Source organism: Carcharodon carcharias, chromosome 11 (genome assembly GCF_017639515.1).
Source record: "Carcharodon carcharias isolate sCarCar2 chromosome 11, sCarCar2.pri, whole genome shotgun sequence".
Lineage (NCBI taxonomy): Eukaryota > Metazoa > Chordata > Chondrichthyes > Lamniformes > Lamnidae > Carcharodon > Carcharodon carcharias.
The window spans coordinates 139,395,082-139,418,365 of NC_054477.1; the positions used below are offsets into that span (position 1 = coordinate 139,395,082).

A 23,284-nucleotide genomic window follows, 5' to 3' on the forward strand; every position below is an offset into this window, starting at 1 on the left:
TTGAAGATATGATGAGGGTCATCACTTTTTCTTGGATTTTAACCAAAGTTAAATGATTGGAAATCATTTGTACTAGTTTATACTAGAAAAGCAAGTATAAACCTCATCATTAGAAGGATACATAAAGAAATAATAATACTACGGTATCATGCAGCAGCTTCAAAGCCGAATGGTGTTCTGATGCAAGATGATATTGGCTTTGTCATAGTGGACAAACTGCTAAAAATGTTGAACCAATAATGATATGGAGACCATGAAATCCTGTGGCAACATAGAATGTTGTTCTGTAGAGTCCTCCATCGGCGATAGTGAATGGTGCGTTGTAATATTCTATAGCTTGAAGGGATGTGAAGTAAGCTCCTAGAATAATAGTAAGAGTGAGGGCTTGGATTGGTTCTTTTCGGTTGCCTTCTATTAGGTTATGATGGGCTCAGGTTACTGTTACATCAGAAGCTAGAAGTACTACGGTATTTAAAAATGGGACTTCAAGTGGATCTTGTGGATTGATTCGAGTTGGTGGTCAACATCCTCCTAGTTCAGGGGTTGGAGCAAAACTTGAGTGAAAGAAGGCTCAAAAAAAGCAGAGGAAAAAGAATATTTCTAATGTAACGAATGGAATTATTCCATAGCGGAGGCCTCTTTGAACAGTGGATGTGTGATGACCGTGAAATGTTCCTTCTGGAATAATATTGTATCATCATTGGACTATAGTTAGAAGGAGAAGGAATAACCCTAAGTAGAGAAGCAATAATGAGTGGAAATGAAATCAGACCGCCAATTCCGACGTTATTAGAATAGTGGCTTTAGCTCTGATTAGTGGTTATGGGCTAGGGCCAACTATGTGGTATGCATGTGCTTGGTGAGCCATTAAGCATTTCCTTGTAGATACAGGCTTAATAGAAGGATGAATACATATGCCTGAATTATTGTTAAGGCTACTTCTAAGATTGTAAATAAGAATAGGATTATTGACTTGATACTGCTACAATTGGTATAACAGTAATGAACACAAAAGCTGCAGTAGCGATTAATTGTAGCAGTTAGGTTAGCAGTTAGTCGGACTCCTAGTGCTAATGTTTGAGGAAATAGACTGATAGTTTTGATGATAATTAAGACAGGGACTAGAGGAGTAGGAGTACCTTCTGGTAGAAGATGACCTAGTGTAATTGTTGGTTGATTAAGTATACCAATAAGTACGGTTATATGTCTTAAAGGTGGGGCAAATGCTATATTAAGGGAAAGTTGGGTTGTAGGTGTAAAGGTGTAGGAGAATAAGCCAAGGAGGTTAATAGTAATCAGGAATAATATTAAGGCTATAAATAATACAGCTGATTTAGGACCAGTAAAGTTAATGGACTATACAAGTTGATAGATAAATTGATTAATAAATCAATTTTAAAGGGTCATTAATCAATTGTTTAATCAATAGTTAGTTGGGGTTGGATAATTAGTCATGCTATTACAATTGCTAGGGCAATTAATGGAATTCCAAGGAGTGACAGGCTTAAGAATTGGTCAAAAAAGCTTATAATCATGATTAGTTTCAGGGCTCAGGTTTAGATTTTTCGGTACTTTTTAGTGTAGAATCATTATTGAATAGGTAATTAATTACTTTTTTGGTAGGATAATAAAGAAAAGTATTCATGAGAATAGAAGGATAATAAATCAAGGATGGGGGTTTAATTGAGGCATATCACTAAGGGTGATAGGGAGTCACCAATAATTATCTTAAAAGGCTAATGTTAGGCCCAATTTAGCTTCTTAGTGAAGCTTCTTCTAGTATTAATGAAGATCAGGCTTTGAAGTGCCCTAAGCGGACTGCTTCTACTAGATAGGTATAAAGCTATAAAAACAAAAAACTGTGGATGCTGGAAATCCAAAACAAAAACAGAATTACCTGGAAAAACTCAGCAGGTCGGGCAGCACGGGGGAGAAGAGCAAAGTTGACGTTTTGAGTCCTCATGACCCTTCAACCGGGGTGGCGGGGGGGGAGGGGGGGGTGCAGAAGTTGTGGTGGGGGGTGGTGGGGGTGTTGTTGGGACAAGCAAGCAGTGATAGGAGGAGATAACCAAAAGATGTCACAGACAAAAGAACAAAGAGGTGTTGAAGGTGGTGATATTATCTAAAAGAATGTGCTAATTTAGAGTGGAGAGCAGGACAAGCAAGGTAGCTCTAGTGGGAGCGGGGTGAAATAAACAATGGGTGGAATACATTTAAAAATAATGGAAATAGGTAGGAAAAGAAAAATCTATGTAAATTATTGGAAAAAACAAAAAGGAGGGGGAAGAAACAGAAAAGGTATGGGGATGGAGGAGGGAGTTCAAGATCTAACATTGTTGAACTCAATATTCAGTCTGGAAGGCTGTAAAGTGCCTAGTCGGAAGATGAGGTGCTGTTCCTCCAGTTTACATTAAGCTTCACTGGAACAATGCAGCAAGCCAAGGATAGACATGTGGGCAATAGAGCAGAGTAGAGTGTTAAAATGGCAAGCGACAGAGAGGTCTGGGTAATGCTTGCTGAGTTTTTCCAGGTATTTCTGTTTTTGTTTAGCTATAAAGCTATAGTTAGTACCACAGGTTTCTTAGCATTGACCAGAATAGATGCCTGGACAGGAGGTGAAGGCAGTTTGGTCCAGATCATCCTGGTACAGCATCTATTTTTACTTCTAAGGCTGGGACAGTTCATGAATGTAAAATGTCTTCTGCGGATACTAATACGTGAACAGGTGATTCTATAGGTACAGCTATTCAGTGGTCTGTCTTTAATAAACAAAATTGGCCTGGAGTCAAGTCTTATGTTTGGATTATGTAGGTGTCAAATCTTAGGTCTTCATAGTCTGTGTATTCATGGCTTCAGTATCATTGATGACCTATAACTTTAATAATTAAATGGGGGTCACAAATTCTTACCATTCACTTCATCTTCTTTAGCCATCAGAAGCTTAGCCCTCACAGGCATGACTTTCCTATCAGGATTCTTCTCAAAAGACACCATCATTGAATCCCTAAACTCGTCTTACCTTAACACCTGAGCGCTAATCTTAATACTTGTTGCAACATCATTCACAGCCTCCGTCTTGTTTTCTTCGCATTAATAAATTTTCCCCGATTCAATTCACTTTCTCCAATTAATGAAAATAACCCAATAATAATTAACCCAATCAAAAGTCTTGCTTATGGAAGCATCCTTGCCAGTCTTATCATCACATCAAAGTTATCTCCAACAAAAACCGAAAACCCCCTACTAAACCTTTCTGCTCTCCTAGTTACAATCATTGGTCTACCATTAGACTTAGAATTAACAAACTTAACCAACACCCAACATAAAATTACTCCAACTCTCCTCTTTTCCAACATACTTGGATACTTTCCCCAAATTATCCACCTCTTCCTACCAAAAATTAACTTAAACTGAGTCCAATACATCTCAACTCACTTAATTGACCAAACATGAAATGAAAAAACTGGGCCAAAAAGCACCCTCATTCAACAAATTCCACTAATTAAACTATCTACTCAGCCACAACAAGGCTTTATCAAAATTTACCTCACACTACTTTTCTTTCATCCTCGTCCTCCTTATTACCTTAATCTAACTGCACATTAAGTTCCCCAAGACAGACCCCAAATCAACTCCAACACCACAAATAAAGTCAATAACAATACCCGCCCACTTAAAACTAACAATCACCCACCGTTGGCATACAACAAAGCCACCCCTCCAAAATCATGACGAACCATCTCCAAACTACTTATCTTCTCAACCCCCACTCAATCAAGCCCGCATTACTCAACTATAAAATGATTACCAGCAAAAGCGAGGGCTGTTAAATAAACCCCAATATACAATAATACAGATCGGTCACCCCACAAGTCAGGATAAGGCTCAGCAGCAAGTGCCGCTGCATAAGCAAATGCCACCATTCATTCCAATGGAGCTTCACTATCCTTTATTTTTGTAAATTTGCACATCACCCCAGGGCTCTATTATGGCTCCTGCCTCTACAAAGAAACATAAAATATTGGAGTAATTTTACTATTCCTATCAACAGCTGCAGCTTTCGTAGGTTATGTCTTACCATGAGGACAAATATCCTTCTCAGGCACCACAGTCATTATGAACCTACTAAATGCTTCCCTCATGTTGGAGATGTACTAGTCCAGTGTATTTAAAGGGAGCTTTCAGTAGATAACGCCACCCTAACATGATTCTTTACATTCCACTTTCTCCTGTCTTTCCTAATTGTTGCACTAACCATAAATCATATCCTCTTCCTCCATGAAACAGGTTCTAATAACCCCATGGGACTTAACTCTGATATAGACAAAATCCCTTTCCGCCCCTACTTTTCCTACAAAGACATATTCGGCTTCTTTGTTCTAAATATTTTTCTAACATTCCTAGCCTTATCCCTCTCTAATCTATTAGGAGGCGCTGAAAATGTTACCCCTGCAAACCCTCTTGTCACCCACCACATATTAAATCTGAATGATACTTCTTATTTGCCAACAATATCCACCGTTCTATCCCAAACAAACTAGGAGGAATCCTGGCCCTCCTATTCTCCATCTTCATTCTCATACTAGTCCCCCTCCTCTATACCTCTAAACAGCAAAGCAGCATCTTCCAACCACTCACACAGCTCTTCCTCTGAGCCCTTGGAGCCAATATAATCATTTTAACCTGAATTGGAGGACTAACAGTTGAACAACCATGTATCATCATTGTCCAAATTGCATCTATCCTTATTTCCTTATTTCTTTTTGTAATAACACTGATGTGAAAATAAAACTCTCAGTGTAAATTAGTTTTGTTAGCTTAACTTAAAAGTGTCGACCTTGTAAGTCGAAGGCCAGAGATGTGAACCCTCCCTAAAACATATCAGAGGAAGAAGGGTTAAACTCCTGCCCTTGACTCCCAAAGCCAAGATTCTGCCCAAACTGCTCCCTGAATGCTATTAAAGCATGAAAACCAAATCAAAAATTTGTTTTTTTTAAAGTAAGTCAGAGTGACATATTAATGACATGGACCACATACCTTAATATACCACATACTACATACTACGTTTAATCAACATTAATAGACTATCCCTACTGGTATCACATATACTATGCTTAAGGCCCCCACTATGCCATAACATATTATGCTTAATACTCATTAATCTACTATCCACTATTTCATTTCATTCTATTCTTTAGGCCTCATAAACCTATAATCAATATTTTCATATCATAAAGTTATTCATTCAACCCTTAATTATCTAACCAATGCTTAATGTGGGTTGGTAAGAACTTCACATCCCGCTATTATAAGGAAAACATTTGCTCTATTTGTGGCAGTGTATTCGTTTTATTCCTATTATTTGAACAATACTGGCATCTGATTAATGCTCGAGATATTTATAATCCTTGATCATATCAAGAATGCCAGTCCTCTAGTTCCCTTTAATGGCACATCTGTCCTTGATTGTCTCAAGATCTATCCTCCGCCGTGTTTTTTTTGTTCAGTAGGAAGCAATCACTATGCCCCAGGAGGCCTGATCTGGAACACTAAATAAACTCGAGCCCCCCTTGACATTTATTTAATATACTCATTACTAGTCATTCATGAGCTTTAATTGTCAAGTTGACCATTACTGAAAGAGATAGAGAAATTGATGCCATAGTCGGCAGGTTTTAATTTTTTTGATTAATGAAGCTTTGGTTTAGAAAATATACTATTTTAATCCACTATCTGGACAATTTCATAATAACTGTTAATGTAAAGTGCATTTTATTATTCTAATACAATATTCATTTTACCTGGCATAAATTTATTATTATTAAGTTAACCCCTAGGTTGTGAAAAAAAAGGAACTGCTTCAAAAAATAACTTTTTTTGTTTTAAAAACCCCTTTCGCCCTAATATGCACAGACTCCTCGAAAAACACAGATAAAAACAAGGACTGGACAGATATCTTTGAATTAGCATGCAGCAATATTTTCTATATATTGTTACACAATATAATGCTAGTGTAGCTTAATCTAAAGCATGGCACTGAAGGTACTAAGATGAAAAATAAAAAACTTCCACCGACAAAAAGGTTTGGTCCTAGCCTCAGTATTAATTGTAGCCAAAATTATACATGCAAATTTCAGCATCCCTGTGAGAATGCCCTAATTAAGCTATCAATTAACCAGGGGTGGGTATCAGGCACACATTCATAGCCTAAGACACCTTGCTAAGCCACACCCCCAAGGGATTTCAGCAGTAATAAACATTGATTACTTAAGCGCAAGCTTGAATCAGTTAAAGTTGCGCTAATTAAGTTATCAATTAACCAGGGGTGGGTATCAGGCACACACTCGTAGACCAAGACACCTTGCTAAGCCACATCCCCAAGGGATTTCAGCAGTAATAAACATTGATTACATAAGTGCTTGAATCAGTTAAAGTTAACAGAGTTGGCAAATTTCATGCCAGCTACCATGTTTATACGAGTGACTCACATTAATACTTCCCTGGCGTAAAGAGCGATTTCAGGAATATCTACGATAACTAAAGTTAAGACCTCATCAAGCTGTTCCACGCATTCTTAAGTGGAGTTATCAATAGCGAAAGTGACTTTACCCCAATAGAAATCTTGATGCCACGACAGTTAGACCCCATACTAGGATTAGATACCCTATAACGTCTAACCACAAACTTAAACAATAATTTACTATATTGTTCACCAGAGTACTGCAAGTGCTAGCTTAAAACCCAAAGGACTTGGTGGTGTCCCACACCTACCTAGAGGAGCCTGTTCTGTAACTGATAATCCCCGGTAAACTTCACCACTTCTTGCCATCCTCATCTATATACCGCCATCGTCAGCTCGCCCTGTGAAGGGTGAAAAGTAAGCAAAAAGAACTAAACTTCCACACCTCAGGTCAAGATGTAGCAAATGAAGTGGATAGAAATGGGCTAAATTTTCTATAAAGAAAACATGAATGGCAAACTGAAAAATTACCTAAAGGTGGATTTAACAGCAAGGGAAGATCAGAGCGCTTCTCTGAAATTGCCTCTGGGACGCACACACACTGCCCATCACGCTTCTCAATGAAACCTACTTATCTTTAATTGGAAGAAATTACTCATGAGGAGGCAAGTCATAACATGGTAAGTGTACTACAATGTGCTCTTGGAATCAAAATGTGGCTAAATTAGCAAAGCACCCCCCCTTACACCGAGGGTTATTAAGAATATGTGGAGTGAATAAGAGGCTCTAATTAATACTCCAGCACCTGTTCAGTTGGATCAGCTAAATAATGAAGTAATGATGAGAAGTTCTCCTGTGAGGTTAGGAGATGGCGGGAGGGTGAGATTGGCGACGTTGACAAACTATCATCAGGTTGCCATTAATGGGAGAATAATTTGTACACCTCGGGCTACAAGTATGATTGGGCTGTGGATTTGTTCATAGTTAGTGTTGGCTAAAAAGAATAGTGCTGATGAAATTAAGCCATGGGCAATTATTTGGTTGCTCCTGCAAAACTTCATGGTGTTTGAATAAGGGTTGCCCCGGTAACTAGACTTACCTGATGGGTAAGGGATTTTAGGTCTGTTTGTCATAAACAAATAGAGCTGGTTATAATGATTCGTCAGGTAACTAAAATTACAAAGCGATCGGCTATTTCTTTGGTTAGCTGGTTAAGTATAACAATGATTCGTATTCCACCTGACACTTTTCTGCATTGAACTTCATCTGCCAACTACCTGCCCGCCAATCCGTCAATGTCCTTTTGAAGTTCTACACTGTCCTCCTTTGAATAAAGGAGTCCATCTTTTAAGGTTGGAGGAATCGGACACTAAATTAAAAACATATATTGGAGAAGAAATAAGAGTGAAAGAGATATGTCAAGTCCTGGTGCAGTATGGGAATCCATCTGCAAATTTACCCCTTATAGTAATAGCTAGGACAGGCCCCAGTTTGATTGCTCGCAACTGGCTCAAAAAGATTAAATTGCAATGGGCCGAGATTTTTCAAATCAAAACCAGAAACTTACAGCAATTGTTACAAAAGTACACTTCCATTTTCAGTGATGAGCTAGGAAGGATTTGTGGGCTACAAGCCAAAATCCATGTAGACACTAACGCAACCCCCAGATTTATCAGAGCCAGAACAGTCTCTTAAGCTCTATGAGACAAGGTCAAGGCAAAAGTAAACAGGCCGGAAAGGACGGGTATCTTACAACTTGTGCAATTTTCCAAGTGGGCGGCACCTATAGTACCTGAACTGAAGCCAAACAAAACTGTTCGCTTATGCGGTGACTTTAAGTTAACTATAAACAGAGTGGCCAAACTTAACAGACACACAATACCGAAGATTGACGAATTATATTCAAAATTGGCAGGGGTAAGCACATATTCAAAACTCGACATGAGCCACACCTACCAGCAGGTAGAGTTGGAAGAAGGCTCTAGGGAATTTGTGACCATCAATACACATCAAGGATTGTATAAATATACCCGACTACCCTTTGGGGTTTCATCGGCGTGTGCTATTTTCCAGCATACCATGCAAAATCTACTTCAGGGACTGCCCCGTGTTACTTTTTATCTGGATGATGTCTTAGTGATTCGAATAACTGACAAAAAACACTTAGCTAATTTGGTGGAGGTGCTGAAACGCTTCTCATAAGCGGGGGTGCACTTGAAGCGCAAAGAATGTCTTTTCCAAGCCAAAAAGGTAGTTTACTTGGGCCATAAGGTCGATGTGCAGGGCCTGCATCCCGTGGAAGAAAAGGTCAAGGCTATTTGTGAGGCGCCTGCACCGAAAACACTACAAAACTAAAGGCTTTCTTAGGCATGATAAACTACTTTGTGCGATTTCTTCCAAATCTATCAACCGTATTGGCTCTGTTATACACATTGCTTAAGAAAAGCCAGAAATTGAGTTGTCAAGCTCCGCACCAGGATACGTTTCTGAAGGTAAAGGAATTGTTAAGGTCATTGGCATTATTGGCCCACTTTGACCCAAAGAAAAAATTGATTTTAACTTGTGATGCATCCCCTTATGGAATAGGGGCTGCACTTTCACATTGGATGGAGGATGGCTTTGAATGACCCATCTCGCACGGTCATTGCTGCAGAGCGACAATATTCTCAAATTGAGAAGGAGGACTTGTCTGTTGTGATTGGTGTTTGTAAATTCCATCAATACCTCCATAGTCACCATTACATATTATATCAGACCACAAGCCTCTGCTGGGATTATTTGGAGAGGATAAGGTGATAACCCCCATCACATCTGCTCGTATTCAGAGATGGGCATGGATATTGGCTGCTTATGAGTACACTTTTATTGACCGATCGAAAAGCCAGATCACACATGCTGACATGTTGAGCCACCTCCCACTGCCAGATGACAATGTGAAGGTTCCAATTTCCCAGGGACTTATCTCAGTACTAAATCTTTTGGATTCTTTCCCTGTCCAGGCCAAACAAATCTGTGAGCGAACAAGCCGAGTTCCACTTTTATCTCATGTGTGGGAGCAGGTCTTGAATAGATCGACAGGAGAGCCAAAGTCTGATGACATGAAGCCCTATTTCAATCACAGATACAAGCTCACCTGCCAGGACAGCATATTGCTCTGGGGAGCAAGGGTCATCATGCCCTCGAGAGGGCAAAGGCCATTACTGGCTGAATTACATAGCACTCACCCTATTGCATCTTTATCCTACTAATGCATTAGTAGGATGAAGATGCTTGTGTGCAGGGGTGGATGCAGGCAGTGAAACCCTTGTCAAAAGTTGTTTTTAATGCCAGCAGGTACAAAAGCTACCCTCCTTAGCTCCATTGCACCCCTGGGAATGGCTAGGGGCAGCCATGATGTGTACCTCCATGTCGACTACGTGGAGCCCTTCTTGGCCACAATATTCCTTTTAATAATAGACTCCAAATGAATGGATGTCTACAAAGTCCGGTCATCCACAACTGCTGCCACCATAGACCATTTGTGGCAGAGATTTGCAGTGCATAGTTTACCAGAGGTACTTGTGTTGGACAAAGGGACTGCATTTACCAGTGGGGAGTTTGACAGGTTTACAACGCTCAATGGAATAACTCCTATCAAAACCTTGCCTTACCACCCCACTTCTAATGGTTTGGCTGAGCGGGTGGTCCAAAATTTTAAGTCCGAGATGAAAAAGCTGGACGGAGATTCCATCAGCACCAGATTGTCACGGTTCCTGTTTGCACAACACCACACATGACCACCGGTATTGCCCCCAATGAATTACTAATGAAGAGCCGTCTCCGCACCTGTCTAACTCTTATCAGGCTGTATTTAGGGGGAGAACGGAGAGAAGCCAAGGGGCCCAGAAGGTTAGACATTTTGGCCATAATCATGAAAGAAATTTCACGGTGGGAGACACAGTTCTCACAAAGAGCTTTGGAGATGGGCCAAATTGGCTATTCAGCAAAGTGAGTGCCACGACAGGACCTCTCTCCTAAATTGTATCGGTAAACGGCCAAATAATTATATGACACTTGGATCATTTCTGGAGAAGAGAGACAGTCCCACAAGAAGGAATGCCGTCATCATTTGCATTTGAGTCCGCACAGCACGTGGAAGAAATGATGTCACAAAATTTGTAAGTACCAGTGGGGCCTATTGGACCTGAGTGAGTTGAAGATACAAACTTGCCCACTTCCACTGAAGAGCCTGATAGGCAGTTGACCCCTGAGGAGGGAATCTCGGAAAAACCAGCCGAAGTTGTTGAGCTACAACACTCGACATGTCCGAGGAAGCCTCCTGGGAGACTTGACTTGTAAATAGTTATTTATGTAAATAATTGGGATGTCGTGAAGATTGTCAATTGCACTTTCAAGTAAAGGGGGAGGGATGTGGTAAAGTGGAGTGCTATGTGCCTTTAAGAGAATGTAGTTAATTGACCATGTGACCAATTGACCAACTGCTACACAGCGAGGGCTTCTTGGGTAACAGGAAGTCTAGAGCTGGAGGTGATTGGAGACGCACACTTGGTGTTAGTGCTCTGTCCTTACATCCAATAAACCACCAGTGTTTGTTCAGTTAATCGGTTCCTCTCTGCCGATATTGTTTCAAGCACCAACTAATGTATTAATATCAAGGGTGTAGCTAGCGTTTGCCAGGTGATGCGAACCTGATAACCAAAAACATAAAAAGGTGATTAACTTTAATGGGTTCAAGCAGTTGAAGTTGAGAACAATCACCAGGGCCAAGAATTTCCCCTCCTTGGTCAGGTTCAGCGGGGTCGGGCAGCAGCAGTCGGGAAGTCGACCACTGCCCGCGATCAGGGCCAGACCGCAATTTCATGCTGGCGGGCCAATTAAGGCCCAGCCAGTGTGAAACATGCGCGGTAGTGCTCAGTGCTGCCTCTGTGTGGGGATAGGAGGACGAGAGCACAAGTTTGCACATGCACATGGGTGCGCGCTGGAAAAGCTCCCTGAGGCACAGAGCTGCCTCAGGGAGAAGAAGACATGAAATGTTAAAAATAAAGATTTTAAAAATGTTATGAAACATGTCACCTCATGTGACTCTGTCAAAATTTTTATTTTATTTTTATTTGGTGTTGGAAACCTCACCCATCCGCGGATGAGTTTTCCTAAAAAAACACAAAGGCCGCTTGGCCTTTGCGCCTGTCCGCCTGTCCGCCAACCATAACGTTGCATTGGCAGCAAAAAAATTCTTTCAATTATAACTTTAATGGCCTTGAAAGGCCTTTTAATTGTCGGCGGGTGCTCTGCCGTCTCCTGTATGTGCCCCCAGACCGAAATATCACGCGAGTGCACCATGACATTGGGATACTCACCTGTTTTCATCGAGCATTAACTTATGCTCGGTCGGGTCGGGTTGGCTGGGGTCCCGCCCAACGAGCGTTATATTCTGGCCCAAGAGTCTGCCTTTAGCGCAAAACATGATTTGGTCCACTATTGTGTCAAGATAAAGGTGTGGAGGAACCACAGCGGAGACACAAGGCAGTGTTAACTATGTCAGTGGTGTTAACTACGTCATCTAAAATAATTACTTCTTGAAGAAGACACATGCTGGCTTATGAGATCTAGAGCCAAATTATCTCAAAGTGTGCACTTGAAGACAACAAACACTGCAGTCAGGAAGAGAGTGACCTGCTCTGTCACTGAAGATGTGAAGAGAACTCGTTCAGAAGACCGACCACCCAGGAATGAGCTCTTACACGTGGGGTTCCCAACTACCAGTATAGTGAGTATATCTGTAGTTTGAGAATAGGGTAAATAAACTAGTTTGTGAGCACAGGTACTTGTGGCGTGCCACTGATATCAAGAGTCGGGCAAGATCATTCAGTATTTGAGAAGTCACAGGGGGTAAAGGAGTGATGGAGCTACAGCACCCAAGTCTAAAGGCTGAATTTTTCTTGTCGGCAGGTGCACGCTCAACCCAAATGAGAGCAACATGGTGTGCGATGATGTCGGGCGAGCGTCCCAATGTCATTGCGCACTCTCGAGATATTTCACTCGGCGGGCGCATGCGAGAGGTGGCAGTGCACCTGCCGACAATTAAGCAGCCTGTTAAAGCTTTTAATCAATTAATTGATTTGAGTTTTGTTCTGTCCGTCCAATGATTTGGTTGGCGAGTGGGCAAAAACGCCAAGCTGCCATTGCATTTTTGGCAAAACCTCATCCACAGGCGGAATGAGGTTTCAACCAGTGATTAAAAAGAAATAAAAATGTGGAAAACTCATATTTAACATGTCCCTGCTCACGTGATTGAGTCACACGAGGGGACATGTTTTCATTATTTTTAATATCTTCATTTTTACAGTTCAAAGTCTTCGGCTCCTTGAGCCAGCCCTGTGCCTCAGGGAGCTGGCATGCGTGAACTTGTGCTCCTCCTGCCCCCACCTCAGCAGCTCTAAGCACTGCAGCGCGCATTTCACCTTGGCTGGCCGTTAATTTGCCAGCCAGCGTGAAATCGATGTCGGGGCCCGATCACAGGCAACGATCAGTTTCGTGACTGCTCCCAGGCCTGCCCACCACCCCATGCCTGATTAAGGCAAAATTCTGTCCTGGGTCATTAATACACACCAAGAAAAGCAATGGTCTTAGTACTGATCCCTGGGAAACGTCAGTACATACCTTCTTTCAGTCCGAAAAACAACAGTTCACCATACTCTGTTTCCTGTCATTCAGCCAACTTTGTATCCATGCTCCCACGGACTTTTTTTCAATTCCAGGGTCATCGATTTTGCCGATAACCTGTTATGTGATACTTTAACAAACACACGTACGTGTACAACATCAACCACATTACTCTCATCAACCCTTTGTATTCCTTCGTCAAAAAACTCAATGAAGTTAGTTAAACACAATTTTCCTTTTACAAATCTGTGTTGGCTTTCCTTAATTAATCCACATTTAACCAAGTGACTGTTAATTTTGTTCCAGATAATCATTTCCAAAAGCTTTCCCACCACTGAGGTTAAACTGACTGGCAATTGCTGGGCTTAACCTTACACCCTCTTTGCACAAGGGTCTAACATTTGCAATTCTCCAGTCCCCTGGCATCATACCTTTAGCTAAGGAGGATTGGAAGATCATTGCAAGTGACTCCGCAAGTTCTACCTTACTTCCCTCTCTAACCTTGGATGCAACTCATCATTCCTGGTGACTTAACAACTTTAAGCATAGCCAGCCTGTCTAATATATCCTTTTTGTCAATTTTTAGCCTAGCCAGTATCTCACCTACCTTCTCTTTCATGATGCATTTGGTAGTACCTTCTTCCTTATTTAATCTATTAGTCATGCCCACTGCATCCATGTGTAAATCACCTTTCTGGTTCCTGATTGGCTGCACCTACTTTTCCTAAAATTCTGCGATTTATATAACTTTGGAAGACTCGTTTATGCTAACTGCTGCCTCTTTTTATATTCTTTCTTTGTTTCTCTTCTTATTTTTCTTACTTTCCCTCTGAAATTTTGATAGTCAGCCAAGACCTCACTTGTATTATTTTCCCGCTATCTGTCATACACATGCCTTTTTCTGCTTCACCTTACACTCTATCTCTTTCATCATCCAGGGAGAGTTGTCTTTGGTTGTCTTACCTTTATCCCTCATGGAAATGTGCCTCGACTGTACCTAAATCATCTCCTATTTAAAGGCAACCCATTGTTCACTGACAGTTTTGCCTGCTAATGTTTCATTCCAATTACCTGGTTTAGATCTGTTCTCACACCAATGAAATTGGCCTTTCCCCCAATTCACTGGCCCAAATTTTCTGATCAGCATCAAGCCGAACAGATTGGCGCTGCCTGTGAAGATTTCTGTAACCCGGCCCTTTAGCGATTTTTTCAGCCATATCTTCTGATCTCGACTAAAGCATTGAAAGGTTAGTGTAGTCATTGCCAGAGATGTTCGTAGGGTGCAAGAAGAAATGGCATCTAAGGGGACATGCCCCCTTTTCACAATAGTAGCTGCCATATTCAGGTATGTTTTTTTAAAGATCCAAGTCTTTAAGTAACACAGTGAGTTAGTGAATGGGTGATTGGGTAAGATGGGAGAGGTGCATGAGGTGAGTGGGTCAGCGGCGCGGATCGAGGGGTTACTTGGGCCGGAGGTAGTTGGGTCGTATTAGCAGGGTAGTCAGGTTGTGGGGGGGGTTAGTTGGGTTGTGGTGTAGTTGGGTCTGGTCAGAGGTAGTCGGGTCAGGGGGCAGCTGGGTTGGGGGGGGGGGCAGTCATTTCAGATTGGTGGGGGGGGGGGGTCTAGTTGAGTGGTTGGGGGTGTAGTCAGCTAGTCGGCTGGTTGGCGGTTAGTCAGCTCATGGGAGGTAGGGTCGTCCTGGAGGGGTGATTGGGAAGGGATGGGTCAGTTGTGCCCAGTTCAGTTCACTGTCTGATCATTTGAGGTAGACCAGGTGTTAAACTGTCTAACATTTCCTGGGTAAGTATGCAGGTAAGTCCAACATATCTGGCCCAAGGCTCAGTCCTGAGCTCAGTGGTGGAGATATTCGCAGAGGGTTCCAGGCAGAGGAAACAAGCCATCAAAGGTTAAAATTCTCAGGCGATTTCAGTGCATGTTTGTGTGCCAGGAGGTCCACAGGTCCTGACGCACATCTGCCAACTTACATTCCATCTCCGACGATCATGGAGACTGGAAGATTTTTGTCATTAGTTTTTTACTCTAGATTGCTTCTTGTCCTTTTCTATAGCTAACCTGAACTTTATGATGCTAATATCACTGTGCCCTAAAATTTCCCCTGTAGTATTTGATCAATCTGACACACCTCATCCCCCAGATCCAGCAATGCTTTCCTCCTTGAGCTGAAAGCCTGCTGATCTGAGGAATTCTCCTGAATACACTTCAGAAACTCTCATCCCTCCCCGCCCTTTGCACTATAATTAACTCAGTCTATATTGAAAACAATGGATGTCCTCCATTATAATCAACCTATAGGTTTTACACCTCTCCGCAATAACCTTGCAAATTCCTTCCTCTATATCTTTCCTAATAGTTGGTGTCCTATGGAATAAACCCAGTGGTGTAATGGTATCTTTATTGTTTCTTAGCTCTAACTAAACAGATTCTATCCTTTATCTCTCTGGGACATCCTCTCTCTCCAGTATATAATATTTTCCTTAATCAATACTGGCACCCTTCCCCCTTTCCTTCCTTCCCTTTCTTTTTTGCCTTGTCCTGTCCTTTTGAGTCAAGTCTCTATTATCGCCACAATGATATATTCTCTGGTGGCAGTCTATTGGCACTCACAATAACCAACCTTAGCTACTGCACTCTGTGTTTACATACGTGCACTGTGAACCTAATTTAGACCCCTTTTACTCTGATCCCGCCTATTGTCTTACTATTTCTTCTTCTAGTGCTCTCTATCTCTCTGATCGCTAGTGCACATTGTTTTGTTTTCACTCTAATATCAGAGTGGGTGTGCGTATGTGTTGGTATGTGGTGGTGAAAGTGATTAAGAAACCTGAGACTGGGAGTAAGGAAGATACATTCTCACTCCCACAAACACAGTCAGTCAATCCCTCTCTCCCTCTCTCTCTCTCACACTCTCATTCTCTCTCACACACTCAACACACACACACACTTTCTCTCTCTCATTCCCATAGACGTGCAAAAAAAGAGTGCTGGGCCCCATCAGTCTGGTCCACACCCCGAGTTCCAGCGCTGGGCCCAGGCACTATCGTCCTCTCCCGGGCACCGGCACTCTCAACCACCCCCTCCTCCCCCGAAAGCAAACCTCTTTATCCCCAGCATGCTTGCTGCCACTGGTGTTTGCTGGCCCTCCAATCACAGACTGTGTCTGTCCCAAACATGGGAGAGGAACGGCCTATGATTGGAGGAGCAGGTCCTTGCAGAATCTTCTGCTCTATTTACCTATCTGATTGACATTTTAAAAACTGGCTCCGGGGGCCACATAGAATGGCTTCATTGGCCAAAATCCAGCCTGCGAGCTGCCAGTTGGACAAACCTGTCCTAGACACGGGCACTATGCAGACGGAGATAAGCAAAGATCTCCAAACAACATTGAATATGTTAATAAGATCAGTTGGAAGTAAAAAAACAATTGTATTGAATATAACATGTGGCATCATATTGGGATATTGGTGTACGTGTGTGGGAATGTGGTTTGTTGGGTCTGAAGCAGTTAGCATGCAGAAATGCATTATGAATTTGCACTGAAGAATGAATCTCGGGGATGCTCAGCTACCTGACAACAACACAACATGAAGTGGTCAAGGTGGTTCCAGGAGTGAGGCCGTTGGGTGGAAGTTTATGGCCTATTTTGTGAAATGTTTAGAGGCAGGGCATTTAATTAGGCTGGATGGTTGTGCGCCTGAAGTCTGCCGCCATCGCCAGGATTGTCAGGGGCAGGAAGGCCCGTGGTCAGACTTCCCACCCTGCCACCCATTGAGGCCCTTACATGGGCAATTAATAACCAATTAAGGGCCCCATCCTACCTCAGGTGGTAATAATCCAGTGACAGGCAGGCCTGTTGCCATGTGGTGTGCATGTCAGATAAAAATGTGCAGACTGCTTGTGGTCTTCTGTTGGGGGGTGGGGGGGATCCTTGGCTGAAAGCCACTCAGTGTCTGACTGAGGGGCAGGACATCGGGAAAGTGGGGACCACCTGGGAGCTATCCTCACAGCCTTTGCTGTGGACTTCTTACACCCACGATCCTGGACCGCCGGTACATGCCAATCCATCAGCAGCCACGGCTTGACTAGTGACACTGCCATTCAAAAGGGATGCCATTCTCTGATTGGCAAGCAGCTTTTGGTAGGCATGACTTTTATCCCCGTGTCCTTGATCCCAGAAAAGGCCCCACGCTGGCTACTTAAGTGCCTGAGTGGCACTTAATACTGGCGGGCCTTCCCAGGGTCTCTTGCTGGCTCTTCAGCTAGCTGGTGAGACATCAAACGCCTCCATAAAATGCAGCCCAACATCTTACATCACTAAGGCACTTATGCATATTCCATAGAGAAACTGACATTTTAATAAAATAAATAAGGATAGGTTTAAACACAGTGAGTGATTGGAATGATAGTAATAAAGGAAACAAAATTTGGATTAGGACAATTGAGTGCAAGGGAGAAATAATACATGGAATAAATTATCCACAAAATGGATAATGGTAAAGGGAAAGCTGATTAATATTTTAAGTGGTGATGGTGTGTTGCAGTTCACTCAGGGAATCCAAGTTGCTGTGGCAACATGCACTTATAGATGCATGTTGTTGTCTGGAGCTATGGATAGTGATGATGGAGGCTCCATTGGCATGAGTTGGAAGGATTTGAAGGTTGCTAAGCAACCTGTTTGGTTGTGTTATGAATGTGCCTTCCTTGGCCATCAACTTTTGGGGTGGGATTTGAACCAGCAGCTTCTGGCCCAGAGGTAGGAATGTTACCCATTGCAACATAAGACCACCTCCAACCATCTAAGTATCCAGCCCTAAACTCTCCACCTCTTTACCTCTTCTTCCTCTTTTAAGGTGTGTGTGTTAAAATTTATCTCTTTGCCCAAGCTACTGGCTATTTGCCATACTATCTCCTTATGTGGCACACTGTCAAACATTACATGCATACTACCATACAAAATAGGAGCAGAAGTAGTTTATCCAGCCCATTGAGGCCGCTCTGCCAATCTGCTGACCTGATTATGGCTTCAAATCTAATTTCCTCTCTGAGCCTTTGTTTTCCTTGGCAATCAAGAATTTACCCAACTCAATCTTAAAAAAAAAATTCAATGACTCTGCCTCCACTGCTCTCTGGGGAAGTGAATTCCCCATCTTCAGAGGGTCATACAGACTTGAAACATTAACCCTGTTTTGCTCTCCACAGATGCTGTCAGACCTGCTGAGTTTTTCTAGCATTTTCTGTTTTTATTGCAGCAAATCTTCCCTACTTTTATATTCCATTCCCTTTGCAATAAGCGACAACATTCAATTTGTCTCCCTAATCACCTGCTGCACCTGCATATTAACTTGTTGTGAGTTATGTACTCGGACAACCAGATCCCTCTCTGCCGCAAAGATTTTTTCTTTGATTAAGCTCCTGTGAAGCAGCTTTAGGGTGTTTAGCTCTGGTAAATGTGTTATGTGATTGCAAATTGTTTTTTATTTATTTTGTTAATGTTCTGCACTGTATCTTTCTGTAACAGGTATGAATTTCTTTCTCTATATCATTATATAGTATTTGGTTGACGTGCTAAATAACTTGAAATTAGTAGGCTTCCTGAAGGAGGATAATAAATATGATTGAGGAATGAGAGGAAGCACCTCCCTGTCAAGATGATGACTATAAGGGTGTAGGCTTACAAGAGTATTTAGAGGGATTAGAAAATGGATGAATAAAATCTCCCAAACTTTAGCTGTAAATGATGGTCTGCAAATTGAACAGCATTTAGACTTTCAAAGTGGCAAGGAGAGGATATCTGATTTGCACAAGAATGTTATTATTGCAGGCAAGGGAAAGGAGGACAAGTTTGAGAGATAATCCATCTGTTCTATTATACCTTATCACTCCTATATCTAGTCATGCAAACTAATGACTTCTCAAGCATGATTCCACATTTTGGCAGGGGTAGAGGGAGGTGGGGGCGTATGGTGGGAGGTGGTTGAGATTAAATGTGTCCTAGATTGCAGTTTAATATTAAGTGTACTTGACTACAGTTTTATTCTCCTTTATTAGAATTAGTAAAGAGAGTGCTGTTTAAATTAACATTTCCTTACAGCTGGAAACTAAACAAAGGAATAAGGGTCATGGTTGTGTACCGACCCATTACAAGCTAAAGGTCAAAGACAAATAGGCCATAACTTGCCAGTTCCATAGCAAAACATGGATCCAAGTGAGAAGCGACCGTGATGAGGAAGCAGCTGATCTCATAAAAGTTGGTTTGGACATCCAAGCTCACCTCTTATTAATTGTTTTTGAATCAGTGATGAACCATGGTGTATTCCCAAAGGCATCAGGTATATATGGAACAGAACAATCAGGTAATTGCAGGGAACATACAGAAAATAGAAAAACACACATGGTGGGAAGACATTTATAATGCAGGAGAAACCCCATGGTGCCAAATATTGTTATCTGCTTTTATTTCTGTTCAAGCTTTTATGGCCACTGTTCTGATTTTAATGCTGTGATCTTTGTGTTGATTATTGTGGGATACAATAACTTGTATCAAATTGAAATTACAGAATTACTGAAAAAATGTTTTCCCTGACATGTGTTGAACCACCGTGTATGTAAACAATTCACTATCAACATCTTGGGGGTTACCATTGACCAGAAACTGAATTGGACTAGCCATATAAATACTGTGGCCACAAGAGCAGGTCAGAGGCTAGGAATCCTGCGGTGACTAACTTACCTCCTGACTCCGCAAAGCCTGCCCACCATCTACAAGCTTCAAGTCAGGAGTGTGATGGAATAATCTCCACTCGCCTGGATTAGTGCAGCCCCAATGATGCTCAAGATGTTTGACACCATCGAGGACAAAGCAACTTGCTTGATTGCCACCCCTTCCACAACCATTCGCTCCCTCCACCATGGATGAACAGTGGCAGCAGTGTATACCATTTACAAGATGCACTGCGGAAGCTCTCAAAGGCTCCTTAGGCAGCACCTTCCAAACCCACGACCAATACCATCTAGAAGGATGAGGGCAGCAGATAAATGGGAACACTGCCACCTGGAAGTCCCCCTCCAAGTCACTCACCATCCTGACTTGGAAAAAATTACCGTTCCTTCACTGTCGCTTGGTCAAAGTCCTGGAACTTCCTCCCTAACAGCACAGTGGGTGTACCTACACCATAGGAGACTGCAGCAGTTCAAGAAGGCAGTTCACCACCACCCTCTTAGAGCGCAATTAGGGACGGGCAATAAATGCTGGTCTAGCCAGTGATGCCCACATCCCATAAATTAATTTAAATAATAATACCAGAAATATAATCTGTCTAATGATTATGACCTGTAAAATATGTATCATCTACATAATGCACATACTTCTTGTGAGGTTGGTAATGGAATATTTTAAAGGCAAGGCATATTGATACACTTGAGGAGGGGCTGAAGGGGAAATTTGTTTTAAGCACCCCTGATAACATGAAGAACATGATGATAGCTAAACCAGGTTAACAGCAAGAAGAGAAACAAAAATATAAAGGATCATCAACAGACATAATAGGGAGAATTTTAACTTTCCAGGATGCATGAGTTTCTGCGCAGATCGCAGGTTAAAACAGAAACTGCTGGCATGTCAGGAAGATAGCAGCAACTGACAACTTCCGCACTTAACATGAGCATGTTCGTTAGTGTGTGGGAAATCTCTGTAACACAGGCAGTTCTGAGTTTTAAATATGTTAAATGACAATTAAGTGCAGTTTTAACCCAGGTTTCCGCATTTAGCTCTGAATGCGCAGCTTTTCCAGGATTCCTGGGACTTGCCATGTATAACAAGGAGATGATAATGGCAAGTAAGGGGGCAGAGCAATTGACGGGCAAGAAAGGCTTTGAATACTGAAGTATGGCAGCTGCTCCCTTGCCTATATGAAAGGTTTTTTTTCTCACAGGACTTGTTTGGGCAATGTGCTTTCACTGCTTGAAGGTGATTTCCAAGACTGTGGAGGTCATTTCTGCTACCTTGTGTTTTCTTCGCAATTGATCTATACTTCCCGGCTGCCAGCCACCTCAGCAGCATGAAAGCCCCTACCTCGGACTCCTGATATGGAATGAGAGGAGCAGTGCCAGCAATGCCAACAACAATAGCAGCATCTTTCTTCTCAACCACCTGCTGCTGTACAGGACAGAGGGGGTGAACAAGGAGATGCACGTTGCAGGAGGGAATACCCCCAAAATAGGGAATATGGGTAAAGGATGGGCTTTCACCACACAACTGAGCACCAGTGCCTCAAGAGGCTCAGCCTTTGTTGTCAGAAGACCACCCTCCCAGTGGGCCAGATGGGCACACATTGCCAATGGCAGTCATAACCACTGCTGTACTTAATTTCTTCACTGCTGGCTCCTTTCAGCGACTTGCTGGTGACATTTGTGGAATCTTGCAATCTGCTGCCCACAGCGCATCACCCAGGCGATGGATGCCATGCTTCTCAGAGCCAGCATTTATGTCCATTTCACTACTGATGAGGCCAGTCAGAATGACAAGGCCCTTGGATTTTCTGCAGTGGTTGGATTCCTACAGGTACAGGAAGCTACAGATTGTATGTGACAATCAAAGTGCCCTCTGATCATTCAGCAACATATAAAATTTCGCTCCTTCAACGCTCAGCTGTTAAGCAACAAAGATGATCATATATGGCAATGCAAGATACCTAGCGAGCTGCCATGGTGCCTTCAATGTGCACAGTCAAGCATCCCACAGATACTCATACCTCAAAGCAGACTCAGTGGATGACTCTTTAGAGACAAGGGCTACCCTCTAAGGATGCTCCTGGTGACACTTGTGCAGAGCCCTCCCACTAAAGCCATGGAAAAGTATAACCAAAGCCGCATCTGCACAAGAGTGGTCATTGACCAAGCCAGCAGAATGCTGAAGCTGCAATTCAGGTGCTTGAGCAGATGCCTTTCAATATGCACCATCAAGGGTTTCCTGAATAATACCAGCTGCTACACTTTGCACAACATAACAATGCAGCGAAGACTGGAGCTTCAGAAGAAGAGTTTAGGTGAGGTTCTGCATCTTTGGAGGAGGAGGTACCTGCAGTGGTGTAGGCTCTTGTAGCTGTACATGTTAGATTATTTCCATTCCCAAGTTTTCATTATCAGGGCTACCATTTCAGCAGGTCATGCTTGGTTTAGCTAAAGCTAACCATTTCAATGTTGGCAGACTATGGATATTAGCCTGTGATACTGACAGAATAGAGCAGAAGCAGAAGTTGAATTTAGTTCCAGAGATGCCCATAACTGATTCAGGCATGCTTTAGTTGATCCGAAGCAGCAGAGTCACCTACACACCAATTCTGAAACCACAGTACCCTTAACAATCCCTAGCCCACAGCACAACAGAGCCTCACAAGTAGCAACTTATCCCTCTCTCAGATATCCATTCCGTATCCTTTATTGTTATCATACCTTTCTTCACAGGCTTGGCAGACAACAGGGAAGGAATAGGTTAACAGAGCTTTGAACTAATGGCAGAATAATCTGCCCCCTTGGTGGCGGGTGTCATGGTGGGCAGGGGGGACAATTTGGCGTGAGGGGAAGAAGTGGGCGTGAAATCACAGCGGGATCATCCGATGGTGTCCGCCATGGTGGAACACGAATCCCGTTGGAGGCCGGCATGAACATAGTTTGCATCCTGGTAATGGGATGGAAAGTGAGGCCCAACTGGAATCATCCCCCATGCCCGATTTTCTGTTACGCTGGCGGGAAAACATGCCAGCCTTAAACGTAGACATGCAGAAGTTGGGACTTACCATTAGGTCCTTGTTCAGATCACAGACATCCGAGGAGAAGAAGAAGCTGCAGCCCTACAGTTACCCTGGTGGTACACGTGCATCACATGCTGGGTGGGCCCTCATACACATTGCTCCATTGCAAAGCAGCTCTTGGAAGGTGGGAGGTCTTTGTTAATGCTTTGTGCCTATTTTGGAACATTACTGTCCTGGCCATGGGCTGATATGAATGATCGGCAAACAAGCGAGACAGGAAGGCCTAGTTATGCACGGGAGAAGAGAGTGTACTGAAGGGGTGGGGTGAGGTTGGGGTTGGGAACGAAGGTGTCGCAGGGGTGAGGGGGGGGCGAGGATGGGAGGGGGGAAGGA

At 42.7% G+C, this 23,284-nt stretch overlaps 4 pseudogenes; 2 read left to right on the forward strand and 2 right to left on the reverse strand.

The window, feature by feature from the left end:
• Nucleotides 1–867: 867 nt before the first annotated feature.
• On the reverse strand, nucleotides 868–1,535 carry LOC121283930 (annotated as a pseudogene).
• Nucleotides 1,536–2,893: 1,358 nt separating this feature from the next.
• Nucleotides 2,894–3,606, forward strand: LOC121283931 (annotated as a pseudogene).
• A 194-nt stretch (nucleotides 3,607–3,800) lies between these two features.
• LOC121283932 lies at nucleotides 3,801–4,783 on the forward strand (annotated as a pseudogene).
• Nucleotides 4,784–5,194: 411 nt separating this feature from the next.
• Nucleotides 5,195–13,802, reverse strand: LOC121283933 (annotated as a pseudogene).
• Nucleotides 13,803–23,284: the final 9,482 nt, after the last annotated feature.